Source organism: Varanus komodoensis, unplaced genomic scaffold (genome assembly GCF_004798865.1).
Source record: "Varanus komodoensis strain SLA01 unplaced genomic scaffold, ASM479886v1 scaffold44_3, whole genome shotgun sequence".
In the NCBI taxonomy this organism is placed as follows: Eukaryota; Metazoa; Chordata; class Lepidosauria; order Squamata; family Varanidae; genus Varanus; species Varanus komodoensis.
Genome location: NW_025336010.1, coordinates 646,870 through 672,085, shown reverse-complemented (window position 1 = coordinate 672,085; position 25,216 = coordinate 646,870). Strand labels below are relative to the sequence as shown.

Below are 25,216 nucleotides of genomic sequence, written 5' to 3'. Positions count from 1 at the left end.
CATGTGAATGTGGCACCTGGAGGTGCTCTAGGCCTGTTTGGCCCTCGGCCCAGGTAACCCTGCAGTGGAGAGCTCATCAGCTCTACGTGGGCCAGGAGATGAGTGAGCACCGAAAGACAGTGGTGGGAAGGTGCTTGTGGCTGAGTGGAGGTCTTGCTGGATGATTTTGTCTTTAGGATGATCGTTCATTTCTGTCTTGGGTTTCCGCCCGTCAGTTCATTTTAAGTGGCCTGGAACCCAAAAACTTAGATGTATTTAGACAGTCTTTGGAAGGCAGTGGGGACATTTGGGATGCCTACATCTCTCTTTAAAAGTGGTTTACATCTGTGGATGCTGGAGGCGCTGAATCTTGAGGCCTGTGAAGAATCCAGTTTTCATCAAGCACCACGCTGTTCTTGTGTGAGGTGTAGGCCTTCGTCATTCTCAGAGTCAATATTTTAATAAGGGACTGCTTATTAAAGACTGAGGCGAGACTGAGGAAACTGGGTCTCTTCGGCCTGGAGAAGAGGCGACTCAGGGGATATGTTGGCGACATACAGGTATGTCAGGAGATGTCACACGGAGAGGGTAGAGACCTGTTCTCCCCTGCAGAGGAAGGCAGGATGCGCTCCAATGGAGCAAAGCTCAGGGAGCCAAGGTTCCATTTGGATGCCAGAAAGCACTTCCTGACAGTCAGGACCCCGAGGGTGTGCAATGGGCTTCCACGGGAGGTGGTTGAGGCCCCATCGGTGCGGGTGTTCTAGGATAGGCTGGACGTGCACATGGTGGGCATGTCGTGAGCGGAGCTGGCTGGAGCCGGAGGCCAGACTAGATGGCCCGGGAGGCCCCTTCTGACTCGCTCTGTTTCTATGTTTCTAATATTTGCAAACAACAGAATTCCTAAGGCCCGCAAAGATTCCAGGTGGGGAAGCTGTTCCAGCTCTCCTGAGAATGAGAGCAGGGTGGGGTGGGGTGGGACAGCTTCTGTCGCTGTCATTTTGCATTCATTCTGCCCGTCTGCTGGTAGACAGATGTGTGTGTGAGAGGGAGGGAGGGTGGGGGGGTGCGGGTGTTTAGTGAGGTAGCTTTCCACCAGGAGTGCTTCCCTTCTCTACCATTCCACAGTTTCTTTCTCTTTGAGCGTGGGGCAAAGCTTGTGCAGGTTAAACTGTGGGAGCTCCCAGGCTCCCCTTTCCTCTGCATGTTAGGGGTGCTGAGGAGTCCTTTTTCTGGGGGCTTCTTTGCTCTCGAGGGTCTTGTGGGAGCTTTGAAGGGTCATGAGAGCAGAAAGTCCCTCCCGGGCCTGCGTGTCGTCGGCCAGTGGCGGGGTGGAGAGGAGCCTCTCCAGGCGAGGCTGCACTTGTGTGAGAAGAGGGCCTTCCAGTGCTTCGGAGGGTGCGAGCAGCCGTCTGCATTGCGCCGGGCAGCAGTGCGCTTGCGTTCCTGCCACCGGCTGTGCTTGGCAGTGTGGCGGCTGCCCCTGGCCCTGTTGCATGTGCACAGGCCGCTCTGCGCACCGAGCACATTGCACTACTCCAGGTGGGCGGGTGGGGGGGGGCTGCGGTCTGCTCAGACATGTCAAGCAGCAGGGCTAGCAATCTGATGTCATAGCAATGTTTTTTACCCGTTTTTGTGGCATATTTGGGTGCTTATTTCTTGTTTACTGCTCTGCCTAGTTTCAGAAACCTCTGCATGTGATCCATTCAGGCTTCTGGCAAGAGCAGCCTGTCCCTTTCCTGACAGGAAGGAAGAAGGAAAAGAGTGGCAGGGGAAATGGCGGCCTACCCATTTCTGCCCTGCCCTCTGCCACCATTGATTTCTTCCTTTAATTTTTATGCCAAGGCACTCTGGGCACTTTGCAGCAATTAAAACCATAAAATATAACAACACAAGTCCTTAGCAGAAGAGAGGTTGCTGCTTCTGAAATAAATAATGGGCACCGTACACACAGGCGCCTCTTGGTGTCATCGGGGCCTGCCCTTGGAAGCTCAAGTCTGGATCCCAAGGAGCCCCCCAATGGCAGGCCTTCTGGGCACGGTGCCACAGCCCCCTCGGTCAGCCTTCTGCTGGCCGGCTGTCCACGAGGCAGCCGAGGCCCCAGTGAGCAGAGCGCAGTGAGGCCCTGCTTAGGGTCCTTCCCGCAGTGCCCTGGCCAGCCCCACGGCGTCTTCTGCCTCCCTGCAACAAGGGGGGTGCATCAGTGCTTCCCCTCATCTCGTCCCCTCTTGAGACAAGTCCCTCTTGTCACCCAATCGGGGAGCAGCTTTGTAAATGGCAGCAAAATCGTTCTGCCAACAAACCAGCCGCTGATTGGCACTAGGGTCCAATGAAAAGTGCACTCCCAGTTCTCTCCCCGATCCATGTGCCAAGTGGAAGGATGCCCCCCCCCTTGGGCTGTCTCACAGGGATGTGCCAGTTGCAGCTGCCCACAGTGGGGCCCCCAGCCTCCGGAAGGGTAACTTGGGCTGCCAGTGATCGGGTGCTGCCTGTGGCGGCGGTGGGGGAGCGGTGCTCCGCAGTTGTCCACACGGAGCCACTGGCCTTTCAGCTGCACCATCTTGTGCTTCCAGCCCTTGGCCACATGCGCGCCCCGGGTTCCCATGGCCTGCTGGGGACCAAGAGATGGCGTGGATGCCCACCCCATCACAGCATTGGCCGCAGTGGGAGCAGAGCTGGTTCACGGGCCACGGATGCAGCTGGCCAGGCGTCTGGCATTGGTCACTGCAGGACTGCTGCCCGATGGAACCAAGACAAGGCGGCCCCGCATTAGGTGCCAAAACTGTTCTCCACAAAAGTGGGATTTGGTCCTGGCGTGCGCAGTAGCCCATCAAGCGCTCTGGGGTGTGAGGCAGACAAAGCTTTATTCTGCAGGAAAAGCTCTATGCACAAAGTCCATGAAGTGGAGCCCCAAGGAAAGAACAGCTTCCCAACTGATCCCATTCTGCTGGGTGCAAACTGGCACCGACAGAGCCTTGTCTTTCAGGGCCACAGAACCGCCTCCTTCCTAAACCCACGTTTAGGCACACCCAAGGGAAAGGCGGGCCCGTCCTTCTGGGGAGTGGAGCAGGATGTCCGTGCCTCATCCTCTTTACCTGTCTTACCACTGAGGTACGACTCCTTATCGTTGCTGCCAGAAGACCGCATGTCTGATTCCAGCTCGGCTCCATGTGATGATCCGCTGACTCCCTGCCGGATGATGTGATTGTTACAGGCAGGGCCCAGGATCTCCTTCTGAAGACCTGGGATGCTTCTGCAAGCAGATCCTTTGTATGGGACTGTCCCTGGGACTAGAGATGCAGCGACACGTGGGGAAAGCAGTGGTTCCGTCTTGGGAGCCATCCTAAGAGGGGATGTGATCCCAGTGCCGATACTGTTCCTGCCCACGCTACGCGACTGCACTGCCTCTTCAGCGGCAGGAGTGGGCGCCTAAGTGGGCTGCAGGCCCTTCCCTTGCCACCTGGGGGCCAGGACCAGCAGCAGCTGCCAGCTCAGTGGAGACAGGGCGATGCAGCCCCCCCGTTCCAGGGGCAGAAGCGGTGTGCTGGCCAGCGCAGCCTGCCAGTCCCCCCATGCAGATCTGACTCAATGACTGTGTTGCCACCGATCTGCTTGGGAAGCCACAGCATCAGGTATGTGGGTCCACCCCATGGTGGAGAGTGGATACAGGACGGAATTCCAGACTGTGCCGCCTCTCGGTTCCATGCAGCCAACAACACTGCCCCCTGTCCTGTTGGAGGGGGTGGCCGTGTTGCTGTTGAAAGGGGCTGTCCTTCCTGCTCCTCTTTGACCGTGCGTTTCACTCATGACTCCACCGAGCCGAAGGAGGACAGCAGTTTCTCACTCCTCAGTTTCCAAGACATCGACTCCTTCATTCCACAGAAGACATTTCACATGGTTTCCTTTGCAGAACCGTTAACCAGTAGCGCCCCCAGCAGTTGCCCCAGTAGCCTTAAAAGACCCTTATTTTCACATCACAATTCAGCCGCCAGACCTGCCAGCACTTCCTTCAGCTCCTGATCAGTTTGATTGCATATCCATTCTTGCTTCTCCTGTTCGTCTCGGGCACCGTCCCTCATGTCTTCACCAAGCGTACGGCCGTCGTCGGCACCCGTCTCCAGTCGCAAGGTGTTTTCCCTCCCTGGATGACTGGCTGCTGGTTGCTTTGCTCCTGGATTTGGTTCATCTTACCTGTGACCTCCTAGACCCGGTCTCAGCCTTAACTTTGCAGAATCTATACGTCCTCTTTCCTAGTCAAGTCTCTGCATTGGAGTGAGACTCGAGTCATTGCTGGCGCGGGGTCACCTGCAGGCTGGCAGAGTGGCGGCCTTCGCCGATCTGTCTTTGAGGATCCAGGCAGCGCCCAGCACTGGTGCGGCAGGTGCGGCGCCTCCTCGGGCTTGCGGCGGTGACGGTCACTGCCAAGCCATTCGCCAGGCCCGGGTGTGGCTGCTCCCCCTCAGGCTCGTTCACGCCTGCCCCCTGCAGCTCGACTCGGTCCAGGATGCCTCTCATTCCCACACTCCGTGAGATGGCGCCTGGCCCAGCGTCCCGTTCAGGCCAGCCTAGCAGAGGGAAGCAGCTTGATGCCACTGGCACGGACATTCGGGGAGGTCCGCTGCAGCACCAGCGAGGCCCATGGGGTGTGGACGGCTCGAGGCAGAAAGGAGCACGGAGAGAAAGCACCACCAGCTGCTTGCGGTCGAGAAGGCTCCGGCTGCCTTCCAGGCACGCCACCACAGGTCACCACAGGCCACAGCGCTGTGTTTTCCCGCAGAAACACGCGGAGGCACCCAGTGCCCCACGCTGGCCCCCACACATGTGCACTGTGCCAGTGTTCCTGGTGGTGCGTGAGCAGCTGCCTGGTTCAAGCTCAGACAGTGAGGATGAGAGTGTTGTGGAATCGCGACATGTCCAGGCAGTAGACCAAGGCCAGGGGATGTCTGCGGGAGGAGAAGCTGGCAGCCAGACACGCCTCGCAGCAGGGACGTGGGGACAGGGGGCTCGGTAGTTCGACAACGCGAACGTTCCCCTCCTGAGGTGGAGGTTTCCAGGCGATAGCACCAGTGGGAGGTCTGTTGTGCTGGCGTGGGGAGGACTCGGGGGCAGACTTCACAGTGCTCGGCCCTTGGGAGCGAGGCACCGAAGGGGTTACAACGAAGCAAGGGAACAAACGGCTGTTCAGGAGGGCTCAGCAATTCGCTCTGGGCGACAAGAGCGTTGATTGGAGAAGTGCGTTTGTTCCTGAGGAGAAGCCCCCCTCTCAGCACACGCCTCACTATGCAGACATGGGAATGGTGGACTGAGAGTCCAGGGCCCTCCTGGCTCTTCCGCCTCAAGGAGCTCCCTGAACGGGTGGTCGGTCCAGAGGGATGCGTGGGTGGGAGCTAGAGCCAGTCACGGTTGCGGATCTTCCGGGTCCGGGTGCATCCGTGATTAATTGTTTTGCCACTGAGAACAACTCGGTGCGACTGCGACAACTTCTCCTGTGAGCCAGGCCTGGCTCAGGCCTGGCGGCAGATGCGTTCCTCCCCCGCTGGAACGGGATGCCGTTTGATCTGTTCTTGCCACTCCTGCTTGTTACCAGAATGCTCTGAAGATCGCAGGGATGGAGCCTCCTGTGTCTTGATTACTCTGTGGAGGATGAAAAATGCGATCTGTGATTTTAAAGAGAGATGCTTGTTCATTAATTTTAATGGTTTATATTTTACCCTTGGGTTTATATATATGTATATATTAATTAGTATTTATTACTTCTATTTTCCTTATTTTGGATTTACAGCACTGGCTCAAACTTCCAGAGTTTGAACACTAAAATCTAGATAAGGTCGTTGCAATGGTTGAACGATGCTTCTAAGTTCAAACTGCAGATGCAGTGAAAAAAATGCTTCGGTCTCAAGCCAACTTTAGTGCTCTGCTCCTTCACCCGCATCAAGAGGCTCTTTAGTTCATCTCCAATTTCTGCAATTAGAGTGGTATCATCTGCATATCTGAGGCTGTTGATATTTCTCCCGGCAATCTTAATTTCAACTGGTGATTCATCCAGCCCCGCCTTTCCCATGATGTACTCATATGCAAAGTTAAATAGGCAGGGCGACAACATACAGCCTTGTCGAACTACTTTCTCAATTTGGAACCAATCAGTGGTTCCGTGTCCAGTTCTCACTGTTGCTTCTTGACCCACAAACAGGTTTCTCAAGAGACAAATAAGATGGTCTGGTACTCCCATCTCTTTAAGAACTTGCCACAATTTGTTGTGATCCACAGAATCAAAGGCTTTAGCATAGTCAATGAAGCAGAAGTAGATGGAACTCCCTAGCATTCTCCATGATCCAGCGTATGCTGGCAATTTGATCTCTCATTCCTCTCCCTCTTTGAAATCCTGCCTGTACTTCTGGTAGTTCTTGGTCCACATACTGCTGGAGCCTAGCTTGTAGGATTTTGAGCATGTGAAATGAGTGCAATGGTGTGATAGTTTGAACATTCTTTGGCATTGCCCTTCTTTGGGATTGGAATGTAAACTGTCCTTTTCCAATCCTGTGGCCACTGTTGAGTTTTCCAAATTTGCTGGCATAGTGAGGGTAGCAGTTTTACTGCGTCGTCTTTTAAGATTTTGAATAGCTCAGCTGGAATACTGTCACCTCCACTAGCTTTGTTGTTGCTCAGACTTCCTAAGGCCCATTTGACTTCACATTCCAGGATGTCCGGCTCGAGGTCAGTGACCACCCCATCGTGGTTATCAGGGATGTTAAGCTCTTTCTTGTCTAGTTCTTCTGTGTAGTCTTGCCACCTCTTCTTAATCTCTTCTGCCTCTGTTAAGTCCCTGCAATTTTGGTCCTTTATCATGCCCATCTTTGCATGAAATGTTTCCTTCATATCTCCAATTTTCTTGAAGAGATCTCTAGTCCTCCCTATTCTATTGTTTTCTTCTATTTCTTTGCACTGTTCACTTAAGAAGGCCTTCTTATCTCTTCTAGCTATTCTCTGGAATTCTGCATTGAATTGGGTGTATCTTTCTCCCTTGCCTTTCACTTCCCTTCTTTCCTCAGCTGTTTGCAAAGCTTCCTCAGACAGCCATTTTGCTTTCTTGCATTTCTTTTTCTTTGGGATGGTTTTAGTTGCTACCTCTTGTATAATGTTGCGAACCTCCATCCATAGTTCTTCAGGCACTCTGTTTATCAGATCTAATTCCTTAAATCTTTTTGTCACCCCTACTGTATGTTCTTCAGGGATATGATTTAGGTCATACCTGAGTGGCCTAGTGCTTTTCCCCACTTTCTTCAGTTTAAGCCTAAATTTTGCAACAAGAAGCTCATGACCTGAGCCACAGCCAGCTCCTGGTCTAGTTTTTACTGACTGAACAGAGCTTCTCTATCTTTGGCTGCAGAGCACATAGTCAATCTGATTTCTGTGTTGACCGTCTGCTGATGTCCATGTGTAGAGTCGTCTCTTGGGTTGTTGGAAAAGAGTGCTTGCTATGACCATTGTATTCTCTTGACAAAATTCTACCAGCCCGTGCCCTGCTTCTTTTTGTACTCCAAGACCAAACTTGCCTGTTATTCCGGTTGTCTTTTGGCTTCCTACTTTAACATTGCAATCCCCCATGATGATAAGGACATCATTTTTTGGAGTTCATTCTGGAAGGTGTTGTAGGCCTTCATAGAACCGGTCAACTTCAGCCTCTTCAGCACCAGTGGTTGGGGCATAGACTTGGACTATTGTGATGTTGAATGGTTTTCCTTGGATTCGAACTGAGATCATTCTGTCATTTTGGAGATTGTATCCCAGTACTGCTTTTCCTACTCTTTTATTGACTATGAAGGCTACTCCATTTCTTCTGAGGGATCCTTGCCCGCAGTAGTATACCTGATGGTCATCTGAATTAAATTCACCCATTCCCGTCCATTTTAGTTCACTGATTCCTAAGATGTTGATGTTCAGTCTTGTCATCTCATGTTTGCCCGTGTCCAGCTTGCCTTGATTCATGGATCTTACATTCCAGGTTCCTATGGAGTATAGATCTTTACAGCATCGGACTCTCCTTTCACCCTCAGATACATCTGCAACTGAGTGTCCTTTCGGCTTTGACCCAGTTGCTTCATTCTTTCTGGTGCTACTAGTACTAGTGCTCTGCTCTTCCCCAGTAGCACACTGGACATCTTCCGACCTGAGGGGCTCATCTTCTGGCGTCATCTCTTTTTGCCTTTTGGTACTGTCCATGGGGTTTTCATGGCAAGGATACTGGAGTGGGTTGCCATTTCCTTCTCTAGTGGATCACGTTTTGTGAGAGCTCTCTGCTATGACCTGTCCGTCTTGGGTGGCCCTGCACGGCATAGCTCATAGGTTTATTGCTTTACACAAGCCCCTTTGCCATGACAAGGCAGTGATACATGAAGGGGGACATGGATGACCTGTCTAATTTTGGCGGCATGGCCTATGCTTTGATTGTAGTTATCAGGGACCTACACACAGCACTCTTGCCCTTTGCAGCCCGAATCTTATCCAGGGCCATTCTGTTCTGCAGAGCCTTCATCCCTCAGAGCACCCTCAGTGCTTCTGCTGGTCCCTTGATGGCGCCTTAGTAATATCTCCACTGGCTCACAGATCCGCACCTTCTTCCGGGGTGGGTTTTGTCGGTCAGGCACTCTCTCACTGTCCTCCCCCTCTGGTACTCTCTTTACCTGGGGTGTAGGGTGCCCAAGACCTCGTCCCTACAACTTTCACAGTCGTGTGTGGTCAGCACCACTGGAATGGCCCTTCCCAGATGGGCTGGAGTGGTTCACCCTTCCACTTCTTCAGAGGCACCCCATCTCCAGGTTTGGAAGGATGGGCATCCCCACCTAAGGTAGGCAGCTGTTTCAACTGAGTTAACCTGTGAAGAGGACAGAGAATAGACTGCGGAGAGATCAGATATTCTTTTAACTTTACATTGCCCTTCAAAACAGTACAGCTCCCCCCCCCACACACATTTGCTTCCAGCCTACACCGAGGGGGGGTGGCAAAATACGGTTTCAAAAGTGATGGCCTGGTTCTCTTCCAAGGGGCTCCTCACAGTCCCACGGGGCCAGTGGCCACGTGCCAGGCTGCATGGGCTTGATTTCAGCGCAAAGCGTGGCTGGGCTGCTCCCGTTCTCCCAGTTGGAAAGAGCGCTCCGCGTGAATTTGAATCCTGCAAAAGTGTGCTGAGGTGTTGCACACAGCAGGGGAAGTTGCTGTTTTATTGCAGCACTAATTTTCCATTGGCTGGTACATTATATGGCTAGGCATGTTCAAGTTACTGCCACCTGGAATTACATACAGTGTTGAGGCTGATTAATTTTATTGGTGTTAACCCCACTTACAGTGGTGCCTTGTATTTCAGACGACTTCAACCTCAAACATTCCAGAGTTCAAATGCTAAATTTGAGATAAAATTGATCCGAAGTTCAAATTTATTTATTTTCCAATTTACATCCTGCCTTTTTCCTACAAAGGGCTCAAGGCAGCTTACATCATTCTCCTCCTACATCTTATCCCCTTATCCCAAATGATGCTTCTCTATTTGAACTGCGCATGGAGTGAAAAATGTGGTCGCCTGTGTAAAAGTCAGCTGAGTGCTGACGTCCTCCTGGTGAAAGGCTTTTCTGCGACGCTCATGTGTCCTCAGTGCTTTTTTCACTTTATTTCTGGTGTGGGTGGTTAGATATATAAAACGCCTACATATCAACATAAAACATCACCACTCCTCACTGAGGTACAGTAATTGCAATTTTCATTTATTATACAGTACATGTTTATGCACTTTATTAATTGTTTTAAATTTTTAATCAATAATTTTGGCATTAATTGTGCTATTTTTACCTTAACTTATGCATATTTGCTGTTTATCAAAATGGATATTGTTTAGGGTCTGGGAATGGATTAATTCATTTTCCATTATTTCTAATGGGGTAAATTAATTTGGACTTTGAAGGATTCAGAGTTCAAACGTCCTCTTGAAATGAATTAAATTTGAAGTAGGAGGCACCACTGTATAGTGTACCTGGTTAATTGATGAAATTATGCATTTTTAGAGATGAAAATTTTTCTGCCAGAAAAGCACAGCATTTCTGCATTGCATCACTGAATCCTGTTCTGCACTTGCCTGGGAGTGCTCAATCCAAGTTGCTCAAGTGTCTGAAAGCAAAAGCTGGTGATTCTGATCACATGATATCCATGGTGCTCATTTTGCAGTGGCTTCAGTTCTGTGATTCTGAAAAGCTTGTGATTATGAACAGATAAAGGTGATTTAGCAGAAAGCTACTGTAAGCTGTTTTTACATTATAAGATTGTATACTTCCTGCACAGGAAGGCATTATGGCCAGTTGTTTGCTTTGTTAAAAGAGATTCATTTTTTTATATGCTACCAAGACTTACATTAATTCACTCATCGTGGGAGAAAACTGTCCGCACTAAACCAGTTTGGAGCTTTCCCTGGAGGGAATAAGCCCAGCGTGTTGCGTGTGACACGGCAGAAGCTCCTTTGGAAGGGGGGCAGGCATGGCGCCTGTGCAGGCCGTGGTTCCACCCACCGCTGTGTTAGGGATCCACTGGCTTTCCTGTGCACTCTGAGGGACAACAAGAGCCTTGCAGGCATTTATAAAGGAGCGCCAGTGTGGTGTGGTGGTGAAGGGCGCGGGCCTGAGACCCAGGCGATCTGGGTTCGAGTCCCCGCTCAGCCATGGGGCTCACTGGGCACTTGGGCCACGCACAGGCTCAGCACAGCCCACCTCTCCGGGCTGCTGCTGTGAGGCAAGACTGAGAGCAGCCGGAGAGAAGGACGGAAGCTGCCTCGAGCGCTTTGTAAGAAAAAGGCGGGGTATACATCAAATAAACACATGCATAGGATGTGGCGGCTATTTCAGTTTTCAGTACTGTTTTAAAAGCCACTGGGGCTCACACAAATGTGTGGTACCTGCTTTGGGAGCCCTGTGAGGAAAATTCCTCCTGCGAGCGCTGCCACGTGGCAGATGGCTATGACTGCTTGTTGCCTCAGGACAAACGGCCCTGTCTGGCTGCAGGCAGAACCTGTTCTCATGCTTGATGCGGACCTTGAAGGTGCCGTGAGCCTTCGTGCACAGGCTCCTCCGGCCGAGGAGCCCGTTTCCAGGCAGCCTTCCTTTCCACATAAGCCAGAGGAAGTTTCCCGGCTGATTAATGCAGTTAGTTTTTTCTCAGAATATGCTGTTCTGTGCTGTCTCTCGGGTCTTGTTCAGCTTGGGCTGCTGCTGAAAAATATGCTGGTGTCGAACACTTCACTGCAAATTGGTAGCTGCACACAGGTAACTTGTGAGCACAGCCGCCGTGGCTGTGGCAGCCTCTCTCGGTTGGCATGGGAGTCAGGCCGGCACATCGGGGCGCCAGGCGTGGCATGGCCGTGCTATGGCATGGGATGCACATACGCACCAGAGATAAAAGCGGATCACTGGATTCTTCATGCGGTTGCGTCCGGGGCAGCTTTTCACGAGCAGAATGGCGGGTGTTTGGATTGCAGGCTGCCTTGAGCTCCATGTCCGAAGTGCAGAGGCCAGGGATTAAATCATGGGTCCTGAAACTATGGCTGCGGGCCGGATTCTGCCCGCCATGCCCATTTATCTGGCCCACCTGAGAGGTTTTGGACTCGCCATGCCCGTGTCCGCTGCCGCCTGCCTCGTCCTGCACGTGCCTGCCGCCACCTTGCTACATGCACGGGGAGGTGGCAACTTGCTCACGCGGCGATCGTTTTGGACTTGCTCGGAGAAAAAGATCTCCAAGCAAGCCAGCCAGCCAGCCAGCCAGCCAGCCAGCCAGCCAGCCACTGCCTCACACACCAGCCCCTGCCTCGCCTCGCCTCCCCTCACCAGCCTGCATGTGCTGCTGGCACCTCTCAACTGGCCCCCTGTTGAAAAGGGATGAGGACCCCTGGATTGAATGCATGAGCAGCGAGAGCCGCTCATTTGGCGTGGGGGGCTGCTGCATGGGGCATGTGGCAAGACTGGCATCATTTTGTGCCCTGAGAGAAGAGGAAGGGCTTGGCTACAGAATGTAAGTAACAAGCAGCCCCACCACCATGAAATCTGTGCCAGGATGTGATAGTTGATTATTCTGCATGCAAGGTCGGCCAGCATTGAGAGCAGATGGTAAGGAAACGAAGCACGATCCAAAGCGGGCACCTTTTTTGTTCATCTGGGCACAAGTTAGTGCATACACTGTGGAAAGACTTAAAATATCCACCCATCACACAAGAGCAGCCTTGGCAATAAAACCAGTCACGGTGCCCTGAACACATATCACATGCACCTTGTTGGATGACTTCTTGAGCAAAGTATGTCTGGTACTTTTCACTGAAACACACAGCTGGAAGCCTGATGGGCTTTGCAAGAGGGAGCGCGTGGCCCTCGAAAGATCCTGGGCACCAGACATGGTGAGCCAAGGGGCGTCCCAAAGGAGAGGCGTGCTGCTGCTTATGCCATGCGTGGCACCGTGGCCGGCATGTCCCAGGCTGCACCACTGCAGCCAGAGGGAGGCAGGCTGGGGGCTGCCTCCGGGACAGAGTAGGTGCATCAAGGAGATGCTTCTGGTGTCCCGCCTGGCTCCCCCTTTCGTGTGCTTTAATGCTCCCCCCATCAGGGAGTGGTTGCAGGTAACACTCTTCGTGCAGTCGGAGGTGGAGCCCTCTGGAAGTGCCAGGTGGCTCGTACTGCAGTCGCTCCGCCCACCCGCAAGAGCTGGCCGCCCGTGCTCCCTCGCTCACCTCGCCTCTCAGAATTGAGCCGTGAGCCTGGTGGCCAGTGGGCTTGGGAAGGGCCGGACAACGGCAGAGCAGCTGCCTTCCCTGCAGAAAGTCCACGGCTTGGTCCTGCCAAGCAGGGCACGAGAAAAGCCTCCCGGGAGCCCTGCGGGGCCGCAGCTGCCGGTCAGCTCTGCTGGTCCTGGACCAGGCAGACCGTGGGGGACGCAGCATGAGGCAGCGCCCTCTTTCCCAAAGAGGCAGCTCTCAAGTGGGTGGGTGTCAATGCTGTGGGAGGGCAGGTGGGGTGGGGGGGCGGTTGTCTCCCCCAGCCAGGCCACCACCCCACCCTTTGGTCTTCAACCTGGCCAGCCCCAGGCCCAACCTGCAACACTGGACACACGTTCACACCTGCCTGCCCCACCCGCACGGGGAGACACAGGTACCCAACCACGGAACGTGCCCCCCCAGCCCCCAGAGAAGGACAAAGAGGCCGGCCTTGCCCAGCTCCTCTGTCCCTCCTGGCCCACCATTGGAGCCCCTGCCTGGAAAGAGAACACACCTGTCCGTGCGTGCGTGCGCATGTTTGAAAAAGAGCTGGGAAGGCCAGGGAAAGGGGCACACCCGCAGTCTGGCGGGGAAGAGAGTTAATGTGGCAAATGGGTTGGAAGGAAGAAAAGGCCAGGGCTGGGAAAGGCCAGGAGTGAGGGAGGGCGAGAGAAGGCAGCTCAGGGTGGGAAATGCAGGGAAAGAGCAAGCCCTGGGGCTGGGGGAGGGTTGGGAGACGCCAAGGGGCAGCCATGCAGGGAGCTGGAAGGGGTTTCTCAGGCGCAGCTGCCAGCCTCCAGCGGGCTTTGCACTCAAGGGGCTGCCTTCGAGGCCCCGGAAGCCTCTTTGCTGCAGCGCATCTGAGGTGACCTGCATCCCAAATCGTGTATAGAAACAGAAAACAGAGCGAGTCAGAAGGGGCCTCCTGGGCCATCTAGTCTGACCTCCGGATAGGGAAGGTTTGTCTGGCAAGACCTGTTTTTGCGGAAGCCGTGTTGTGTGGCTGTCAGCCTCCCTTCCCTATCTAGCATCACTAGATCTCTCTCTATTATGAGCCTTTCCATTGTTTTTCCTACAATGGACGTAAGGCTAACCGGTCTATAATTCCCCATGTCCTTTCTACTACCCTTTTTGAAAATTGGGACCACTGATGCCACCCTCCAGTCCTCTGGAACTTCACGCATTCTCCACAAGGCCTCAAAAATGGAGGCCAGCGGAGTGAGAGAACCCCTGCCAACTCTCTAAGTACTCTCGGGTGTAACCCGTCAGGGCCTGGCGTCTTTGTAATGTCCAATGCCCTGAGGAGCCCCTCGACGTCAAGGGGGGGTGACTCTAATCTGTGTCCCTACGTCCCCAGCCTCATCTAATCTCCTATGCGAATATCCCCCGTCCTGCTTTGGGGAGAACACAGAGGCAAAATAGTCATTTAGCATCTGTGCCTGTTCCCTCATATCAGTCACTGGATCTCCTTCCTCCTTATTTAGTGGTCCCACTACCTGCCTCCCTTTCCTCTTGCTATTGACATGTTGATAGAAGCCCCTTTTGTTGCTCTTGATATTCTTGGCAAGTCTCAGCTCGTAATCAGCCTTAGCCTTGCGAAGAATCCTTCTGCGACGGGCCTCCTCCTCCCGGTATACCTTTTTGTCTATTTGCCCCAGTACTCATTTCCTATGGAGGTTCCTCTTTCTTCTAATCCCACTAACCACCTCCTTTTGCATCCATGGTGGCACTCTCCTCCACCTCCCTACCTTACTGACTAGAGGTATTGTCAAGGCTTGTGCCTCCAAAACCTCCCTTTTGAGTGCCATCCACCCCTCCTCAACTCCCTTGCCTTCCAGTAACCTATCCCAGGAGACTTTCCCCAGTCTGGCCTTCAGTTGGCCAAAGTTGGCCCTCTTGAAGTCCCAGCTTCTGGTGCTCGACCTGCTGCACGTCCCCAGTCCCCTGATCTCAAAGCAAAGGATGGAGTGATCACTCGCATCCAGAGCTCCCCTAATCTGAACTTCACCTACCAGCTCCTCCCTATTGGTCAAGACCAAGTCAAGGATGTTTCCCCCCCTCGTCGCCTTTCGGACCCTCTGTGTGAAAAACTCTCCCTCTATAGCTTCTAGGAAAGGACATGACCTGGCTGTCACCGTTGATTGAGTCTCCCAACTAATATCCGGGAGATCAAAATCTCCCATAAATACTGTGTCCCTCCCCTGAGATATCCTTCGAATCCGGCCTGTCGGGACATCATCCAGGGTCTCAAGTTGACCTGGAGGGCGATAACATACCCCCACTGTCAGGTTTCTTTCCCTGTCAAAACCCCTAAGTTTCACCCAGACTGCCTCTGCCGAATCCCCATCTGTGCTGCATTCTGTCTCACTGCATCCTATCCCTTCCCTGACGTATCAAGCCACGCCCCCACCCCTCTTTCCCTTCCTGTCCTTTCTAAAAAGGTGATACCCTTCCATGTTCACAAAGGTGATACCCTTCTAGGTTCTATGTATTGTTGGCACTGACCGGCAGCTGTGGCCCCGCAGGGCTCCCGGGAGGCTTTTCTCGTGCCCTGAGCTGGCAGGACCATGCCATGGACTCTGCAGAGGAAGCAGCTGCTCTGCCGCCTGTGCTCGCAGTTCCTGAGTCCGTTGGCGCAGCCACCAGCAGCTGCTCTTAAGCGTCCCCGTGTTGCTCTGGAGGGATGACCCGCTCGGGCTTCGCAGTGCAGTAGGTCAGATTCTGCTTAAGGCACTTTGATTTTAAGAACAACCTGCAAATTTGGATCTTCGCAAGCCCTGAACAGAGCACGGGCAAAGCCGGCCCAGCAATTTTCTTTAAAAATCCCAGCTAAATTTAGCTTCCTGCACAAGCAACCTTTTATACTTTATGTGTTCCCAGCCCTGGCTGCCTATTTGTTTGTTCTGGATGTTTCAGGGGCTGAAATATTCTTAAATACCCCAAGTGCCAGTTCACTGGCCAGAGAGAAATGCGTGAAAATGGAGGGAAGGCTCTGCTTCCCTCAGTCGGCTGCCTGTGCTCTGGAGCCCTCCAGGTGCCTTGGACTGTTGTGGGAGTTGCAGTGGAGCCCACCCGGAGGGCCCCAGGCTGGGAGAGGCTGCCCTAAATGCCTCGACTCTCCTGCCGTGGTTTGGGATGTTAGCATGGCCAGTGCAGGTGGTGCCAGAGAGGGGTTATCTGGGGAGGTTCAAAAGTTGCTGCCAAATGCAGCAGCCAAGCCTCTACCTGGGACCCAGAGGCCTGAACGTGCCAGACCAGTTCTGACCCAGGTGCGGTGGCTGCCTGTATCCTTCCCGTCCCATTTCAGGGTGCTGGTTTTAACCTACGAAGCCCTGCATGGCTTGGCGCCACCCTCCCCGGTGGAGCACCCTCCAAGTCACAGCCCTCTTGGACCCCACACAGCCTCTCAGGCCTTCCTCCCAGTGCCCACTCAGAAGGAGGCTCGGCGGGGGGGGGGGTTGTTCTCTGGTGCTCCTCCACCTGTGGAGCAGCCTCCCCACTGAGACTCTCCTGACCTTGGCCTGTCAGCGTTGGGTGCCAGATTAAGATAACTTTTTCTGCCAAGGTCTTCAAAGACTCACTGGGCTACTCAGGGGCTTGAGGGGTGACTCCTCCCAGGGGCTTTTTTAGGGTCATTCTTCGCTGTTCCTTTTTACCTGTTAAAAATGTTTAAATGTGCATTGGAGCCCAGTAACCCCAACAAGAGCATTTGGGTTAAGGAATAAACGGAACATGATAGTTGGGGTCTATGGGCCAACCATCCAACCAAGGAGAAGGTGGGCATGGCACTTCGGTTAAGCAGAGTGCCTGCACGGCAAGGGAGGGTGATGTGGTGGTGGTGGTGGGGGGGGCTTCGATTATCCTGGTATCTGTAGGGAGGCAATTTCTGCCAAAAGTGGCCGCTCCAAGAAATTGTCATGCATGGTTGATAACTTTATTCTGCAAAAAGTGGAGGAAGGAACTAGAGCAGGGTCCTCAAACTATGGCCCATAGGCCAGATCTGGCCTGTCATGCTGATCTATCTGGCCTGCCTTAGAGCTTTTGGACTCGCTTGGAGAAAACGATTTCCGAGCAAGACCAAAAGCTCTGAGCTGGCACAGGCATTCTCAGTGGGGAGACGGCTGCGATCGCGCCCGCCTTTCCTGCATGAGTGTGCCCGCCACCACCACCTTTCAACTGGCCCCCTGTTGAAAAAGTTTGAGGAGCCCTGAACCAGAGGATCAGCTATCCTGGAATTAATCCCAAGTAGTAGGGATAACTTAATGGATGCCGTGGAATTGTGGAGCCTGTGAGGGAGAGTGGCCCCTACCTACTGGAGTTCTTTGCTTTTCTGTTTTGTTGGGGTCTCTGCACGTGCGGGCGCCGTGCCGGAACGGGGCCTCTCGTCAGGAGGATTTTCACACTGGGCTTGTCCCTGCGGGAGCTCCCCCCTCCCCAGCTCCCACCATTCCTCCCAGTTCTTTTCTTTGTGGGTGCCTCGAGACTTGCCCCTCTGGCATCTTTTGTACTTCCTTACAGTTTTTCTTCAGCCTTTGTCGCATTCTCTTTCCCAACCCATTCTCTCACTAGCTGGTTTTTCTTTTTTGAAAACGCTGCTTTATCCCTAGTTTTCTGATATGTGCATCCATGCCTCCCACGCGCACCCCATCCTCGTTCTCTTTGGAACTCTCCCTCTTCTCCTGATGGTGCTCCAGGTGCCTTTTGGGAAGTGTGTCTGCTGTGGAATTCACCCTCCCACAGACGAGCGCTCGCTGTACTGCCTCTGCCCCAGCGTGGAGAGGGCGCGGAGGCCACCCGCACTGCCAGGCGCTCGCGCCACAGGCCCAGGGGAATGTGGGAGCTGCGCCCGCATGGCTGTCGGCTCGGCTGCAGCTGCGAAGCCCAAGTACCTGCCTGGCTTGCAGGCCACTCCACCTTCCCACCCTCTGTTGGGGCTCTGGGGTTCCACCAGCCTCCCAATCCGTGCTGTCCATGCCTGGGCGCCAGGGCAAGGCCCACCAGGCATAGGAGCTGGCCAGGAAGGCCGGGAAGGCGGAGCAGGCGTGGATGGCCAAGCGCAAGAGGTGGCCTGGGCACCGTTCTCCACAGGGCCATCTGCCCTTGCCGGCTCCATGTTGGCCTGTCCTGTGGATGGAGCTGTGGGGATGCAAGGAAGATCGGGGGGCCCCTGCCCCGCTGTCCCCCTGCCCCGGCCACCACCAGCCAGTGGTCTCTCCATCATCTACCGTGTTCTCCCTGCACTGGGAGCAGCCAGCTCTGAGGCCTCTGCCGGGCTCAGCACCAGCAGCTGTCCCCCTCCCCAGATCGCTGGCTCCTTCCCTGCCTTGTCTCTCTCCTCCAGCCATTGGCCGAGGGGGCGATCCACATCCTCGCCACTGATCCAGGCCTGGGAGGCCTACAGGGGGCCGATGCCGCCATTCTGCTGCCTCTCTGAGGAGAGTGGCCCAGTTGGCCTGGTGCCATTGCCGGAGGGCTGTTACCAGCCCAAGCTGCACAGGGCCCCAGTCCCTGCCGCCTGCCGCACCACCGTGCTGCCCTCTGTTCCAACTCGCCCCCGCGTGTGACCTGCTGATTTCTCGCCAGGTGAGCTCACAGCACATGGACCAGGACCCCCCCGAGACCTCGGCCACTCCTCCAAGCGAGTGCTCCGGGCGGCAGCGACCCTTGGGCTGACGGTGGAACCGCAGGCCTGGGCGGGTGGTGGACTCTCCCACACGGGAGGCATTCAGCAGGACGGCCACTGACAGGGACTCATCCACTTGGAGTCCTGCGCTGGGCAGGGAGTTGGACTCCCTTCCAGCAGCACTGCTCTGCGATTTACAGTCTTCTTGCTGATTTTCAGCGTCTGGTTTTTATGGATTGTTGTAAACTGCCCAGAGAGCTTCAGCAGGGGGCGGTGTGGAAATGAAACGGACGGTGTGGGCGCTCTTGCCCTGCTTCCCCGGACGCGTGCGTATGGAAGGGCCCAGCAGCTGCAGCCGCCTCTTGTGGTGACAGGCTCTCGGGGCACTTCCCACTTTCTCTCCGGCTTTCTTTCCCTTCTCTTTTCATAAAGGACGAGTTCCGGAAGCGCTTCTGCTTGTGCGGGCTTTTGTGCCTGGGGGAGGGGGACTGGGTAGCAGGGCCTTGCCGTGGGTGTCCTCTTCCTGCGTGGAGCTGTGGCGGTGCAGTTGGTGGTGGTGCCACGGCTGGGCCGCGCCCTCCTTTTGGGGCTGGGCTGGTTGCGCTTGCAGGCCAAAGCTGCTACAGGCCTCACTGCAAGGCCGTTGGGTCGGGGGCTCTCCTGCACTGACAAAATTTGCAGTTGTTTGGCGCATGTCCAGCAACCTTCTGCAGCCAGAAGGGTGGGCTGCGAGGGATTGCCTGGAGGGGCTGGCCTTGCAGTCGGGAGGGTCCAGGTTGGAGAAGGAGGCTTTCCAGTGGGGAAAGTCCTTGCAACATCCATGAGGCAGCCTGGCAGTTTCATCCTCGGCAGCAGGACTGCGGTGGAGAGTATCGCCGCAGTACACCCGTTTTGTGGCACTCCTGCATGCCCGCGGCTGCCACCGGTGCCCTTGGCGCTTGTGGCGCTGCCGTCTGCAGGCAGCCTCTCTCGCGGCCAGGTGGGGGTGAGCAGCCAGCGGCTGCCTTCCATAACGTGATGCGCAGAACTGGGATTGGTGTGTGTTACAGGCAACCGGTTCCTCACATCCTAAAGCAGATAACTAGATGCATTTGAAGCTCACGAGACAGTGTACAAACAATAAAACTAAATCTGTGAGAAATCAAACGGCCTTTTTGAGGAGCACCTTGTAACATCAGGCGCAGCAGCAAAAAATTCCTTGAATCTTTCAAAAGCAGGGAACCAGAAAGAGCAGCTGCTGCACACTTTTGGAAATAGATCGCCCTTTCCGCATTGTGTACTGTTCGGGTAGCTGTTTACAATCAATTTAGGTCATGCTTTAAATCATTATCCAGTAAGACTAGATTTAAATCATGGTTTTCTACATGATTCACACACATGCCTGCCTTACCCGTAGGTAGAGGAACTTGACTGAAATATTCCCAGACTGGGGCTCTTTTACGGCCTGCTGCCATTACAGATTTTTTCTTCCAGGAAAAGAACAGGATGATGAACTTCAGGTCAGAAGTGTGAGAAGTGGCCTCAACCACCTCCCATGAAATCCATCCCATTCTCTAGGGGTTCCTGACTCTCAGAGATTATCTTCTAACACTTAACCTGAAACCTAGTTCCTGGAATGTTGTTTTATTGAAACGCAGCCTGCCCTTCAGGCATTAGTCCAATTAGTGCTTTGAAACAAACTTATCACCTTTCAGAATCCTCTGGTCAAACTAGGATTCTGATTCTTTTAATTATACAACTCAGAGGTGGCAAATGGTTGTTAACCACACACAAAAACATAAACACAAACCCAGGCAGAACCTGTCACAGTGGCATCTGCCCTTTCTTGCTGTTAAGTTATGGCCTGCTTACGCTCGAGTCCAATGCAATCAATTCTTGCAGGGAGAGGCATTATGCACCCCTCCCCTTTTTTTTCTCCACAAAGTGTTCCAGTTTTCCTTCCAGGCCTCACAAGCACCAGCTGCCTGTGGTTTTAGAAATAAATCAGTATCGGTCCTCCTCATTAGCTTTGTCTCTACCTCCCCTCCAATACCTTCTACCAAAAATCTCAGTCCAGCTAGGAGTTCTCTCCCTGCTGAGTTACAAATTTCCTCCCCCAGTACAAAATCACACCACACAATGGTTGCACCATATTCATATTTTACCTGAGCAGGTTCAAATATTTTTGCTTTTACCAGATTACCTCCCACTCCTTGAGCTATCAATTCATCAATTCCCCTTTTCCCAATTTCATTCCATCTGGAATCATATTCTTTGTGGAGCAGGTAGCTCCAGAGCCTACCATAAATGCCATGCCTTTCCCAAATGGTCCCACTTTCAAATTTATCAAAGGTTCCCAGTGGGTCCTCCTATAAGGAGACCCCTGACCTTCCTAATTTTGTCCATATTCATGAGAGAAATCAACCTCTCCTCTCCCCTCAGCTCACTCCTGTTTAAAGTGCCCCACCTAGATTCCTATAGAGGCTGCTTGTAACCAACAATCAGCATAGTCAGATTCTTCTTGAGAGAAAGGGTCCTTATTATTTACATAAATGTTTAGGGCCTGACATAACCAGCCCTCATCTGCCCCAAATCGGAGCCAGAATATTGCTGGGGGTCGAATACTTTCTTTTGTCCAAACAAAACAACAGTAATTAATCATCTTTTCCCTACTTTTTCCAGGGGTGTAGGGAAGTCCTTCCCAATGTTTCAACATCCGTTCCAAGGGACTGTTGGGAGGAATTTGGGGTAATTTGCCCCCGTTCTTGCCCTCCTCGGGCTTGGCTTTGGATCCTGGGGATCCCATGCCTGTCTTTCAGATCTCTTAGTCCCTAATAGGTCAGGAGCGGAACCTGTTCTCGTTCCTAGTGGACTTAACACTCGCTAGTGACCCTCAGTAATTTTCCTGAGCCTTCCAGTCAGCCAGCCAATGCATCTGCCTCGTCCTTCTCCAGCTGCCCTCCTTGCAGAGGATGGGACCCGCAGGCCCAGGCTCCACACTCGCTTCGTACTGCTTTGCGCGTCACAATCACTCTCTCTCAAGCCTCACGCAGGCGGTCCTCCCTCCTTCCCCAGAGGTTTCCTCCCCGCTGTTCACCACTGAGGGAGTACTGGGCGTCCCACTCGCTTCTTCCCTTGGTCCGTGCACAGAGTTGCTGGCGACCACGGCGTTGGCTCCCATCCGTTGGTCCCACCAACAGAGCTCCTTCCCGGCTGCTTCTCTTTGTCCCCGTATTTCGTCCAAAATTTTAAACAGAGCTGCGCCTAGGTGGTCCCTCCACCTGACCTAGGCCGCTGAAATCGGCAGGACACGTCTCCCTGGTGCAGGCTGGAGAAATACTCACTCCGGATGAGCCATTATCCCGGACGAACCCCCAGTTGTAAGGAATGGAATCCGAACAATGATGATACAGGAGGCAAAGTACCAAGCAGCAACCATTCAATACGCTCTGGCCAGACCGGCCACTCACCCCGGAGGTGGTGCACTGGGGAGCAGTTAGCACAGCCTCTTATTGCCTACTTCACACGCAAAGTCCCTGCCTCCTTCCTCCCCTTGGGGGGATACTGGGAGTTCACACTCTTCCCGTCCGCCTTCATCATACCACTCCTTGGTATGTTACCGCCACCTGCTCATACGTCCCATGTTCATGCTAATAACCCTCTGAGTCATAGCAGGAGGCACCACTAATATGCATTAGCTTGTTATGCAGCCATACCTTGGATTCGAAGTACAAAAGTTTAATGCCATGTCTACCGATTATTAATATGCATCCTATTAGTTTGTTTTAGTCACAATAGCTTTATTATCATTAAGTGATCTGTATAGCTTTACCCGTTCTAGTCCGTTAATCACAATACCTTTATTAATCACTAAGTGATCCATAGCTTTACCTGTTCTAGTTTGTTAGTCACAGTAATCTTCTGCTTCTCACACAAGCACAAAAAGATCCAAAGTGATCCAAAAGCTCTTTTCCTGTGGCGTATTCTGTTCATAAGGCTTTGCTTTCACTTTTACCGCTTGCCCTTCCCTCCTCACATGTAACTTCTTGTGCAGAAGACCAGCAACCTTCTTCTGTTCACTTAATTTTTTGAAACTTGGCTCGCAAGAGGCAAGGGGTTGATTCATTGTACATAGATTTGCAAAGGAACAATGGGACTGAGGTCTTTTTCTCAACTCTGTATGTTTATTTTTAACATATTTGCTGTGAAGAAGTAGCATGTGATCTCTCCAGGCACAAATTCACAGTTTTGACAACTGTAAAAGCAAACATCTGTGACAATATCTTCTAGATAGAAAAAATGCCTAGTGATCTTACAAAAACCTCTGGAAGAGCATGCTATTGTGAATGGATCAATATAATTAATTGACCAAAAAATTTAAACACTGCATGAATAACAGCCCCATGCTACATAATTAAAAATGAATCCTTATTTCATGATTAATAACCTTTGGACTACAATGTATCCTAAATAGAAAACTATATTTAGATAGTTTTTTCTCAAAAAACATTTTAATTTAAAAATACAATTTAAATAAAAAACTGATTTAAATTTAAAAATCTGATTTAAAATTCAAAGATCTGTTTATTATTGTATGATAGCCACACTGGTTTGGAGTTTGAATTATTCATTAATGTCAGTGCACAGAAAAGGTTTATGAGGTGTATTTCATCCTGGTTTACACATTACTGATAAATGATAATGGATAATACATTTCTTTTACTGATTTTGCCAATTCCGCAGCTCATTTGAAAGGACTGTATGCTAGTGTTTGTGAAATAAATAGTTTGGGTTGTTTATTGTTATAATGATGGACTTCTTGTAATTAATGTTCAAGAAGGTTCTTTTATTTATTGCTGTGGACCATCCAGATCTTTGGCTATAGGCTGAAAATAGAAACATAGAAACAGAGTGAGTCGGAAGGGACCTCCTGGGCCATCTAGTCTGACCCCTGGCTCCAGCCGGCTCCGCTAACAACATGCCCACCATGTGTATGTCCAGCCTTTCTTTGAACACCCAAACCGATGGGGCCTCAACGACCTCCCATGGAAGCCCATTCCAAACCCTCGGGGTCCCAACTGTCAGGAAGTGCTTCCTGGCATCCAAATGGAACCTTGGTTCCCTGAGCTTTGCTCCGTTGGAGTGCGTCCTGCCTTCCTCTGCAGGGGAGAACAGGTCTCTACCCATCTCCATGTGACATGGAGGCAACATATCCCCTCTGAGTCTCCTCTTCTCCAGGCTAAAAAGGCCCAGTTCCCTCAGTCTCGCCTCATACCCCATCCCCTGCAAACCGGCCACCATCCTTGTGGCACTTTGCTGCATGGATTCCAGCCTGGCTGTATCCTTCCTGTAACAAAGGGCTCCCCAGAGAGGTTCGCCTAGTGCCGTTGTTATTTGTTTTTCGGCACCAGATTAAGACCTTTTTATTTCAGCGATATTTTAATAAATCTTAATACGGTTTTTTCTATGTTTTTAATTGCAGCCAGTGTGAGCCGGGGATTTTATTTATTTCATGTTGAAAGCTGTCCTGAGGCTTTTTGCAATTTAAGACGGCATGTAAATACATACATACATACATAAATACATACTGAACACAATACTCCAGTTGCGGGCGCACAGAGTTGTGTAGAGTGGTAGTAGTACCTCTTTTGATCTAGAAGCCACACTTCTGGCTATGCAATCAAGGGTGGTGTTCGCCATCTTGGCCACCGCATCACACTGCTGGCTCATGTTCAGCCTGCAGTCAACCAGCACCCCGAGGTCTCTTTCATGAGCGCTGCTCTCCAGCCACTTGTCCCCTAACCTGTACTTATGACACCTATTCCTATGCTCCTCCGCCTCCCCACCTTACTAACTAGAGGTATCGTCAAGGCTTACGCCTCCAAAACCTCCCTTTTGAGTGCCATCCACCCCTCCTCAACTCCCTTGCCTTCCAGTAACCTATCCCAGGAGACTTTCCCCAGTCTGGCCTTCAGTTGGCCAGAGTTGGCCCTCTTGAAGTCCCAGCTTCTAGTGCTCGACCTGTTGCCCATCCGCAGTCCCCTGATCTCAAAGCAAAGGATGGAGTGATCACTCGCATCCAGAGCTCCCCTAATCTGTACTTCATCTATCAGCTCCTCCCTATTGGTCAAGACCTCTGTGTGGAAAACCCTCCCTCTATAGTGTCTAGGAAGCGACGTGACCTGGCTGTCACTGCCGAGTGAGTCTCCCAAGTAATATCTGGGAGATTGAAATCTCCCATAATTACTGTGTCTCTCCCCCAAGATATCAGAATCTGGTCTGTCAGGCCATCATCCAGGGTCTCAAGTTGACCTGGAGGGCGATAACATACCCCCACTGTCAGGCCCCTTCCCTGTCAAACCCCCTAAGTTTCACCCAGACTGCCTCTGCCTGACATATAAAGCTACACCCCCCCTTTCCATCCTGTCCTTTCTAAACAGGTGATTCCCCTCTATGTTTACATTCCATTCTTGCCTTTCATCCCACCAAGTTTCCGTGATCCCCACCAGATTATACCCTCCTATTCCCCGGAGAGCTTCAAACTCTTCCTGCTTATTACCCATGCTCCTAGCATTGGTGTACATGCACCTCAACTCTTTCCCACCACTTCCTTTCCTTGGAGTTCCCAGCCTCCTCCTTCCTCCCATCCTCCCTGATACCTGGCCCCTCTCTGTAGGAGTCCTGTCAGTCCCTGCATTACCTCTAACATCCTGGTCCCAGAGCTCTGATCCTCTCCCCACACTTGTCCAGTGCAGACACGTTTCTGGGGGGCCTGAACCTCCCCCCACCCGGCTCAGTTAAAAGTCTTCTGGACAAAGCTCGCCAGAGCATTTCTGAAGGAACTTTTCCCATCCTCGTGAGGT

The 25,216-nt window shown here is 52.5% G+C and overlaps 1 long non-coding RNA gene across 1 annotated transcript; it reads left to right on the top strand.

The window, feature by feature from the left end:
- Positions 1–302: 302 nt before the first annotated feature.
- On the top strand, positions 303–20,258 carry LOC123030468. The gene is made up of 3 exons (XR_006416115.1): positions 303–313; positions 1,267–1,269; positions 20,031–20,258. It is a non-coding gene; the product is annotated as an uncharacterized LOC123030468 (long non-coding RNA).
- The last annotated feature ends 4,958 nt before the right edge of the window (positions 20,259–25,216 follow it).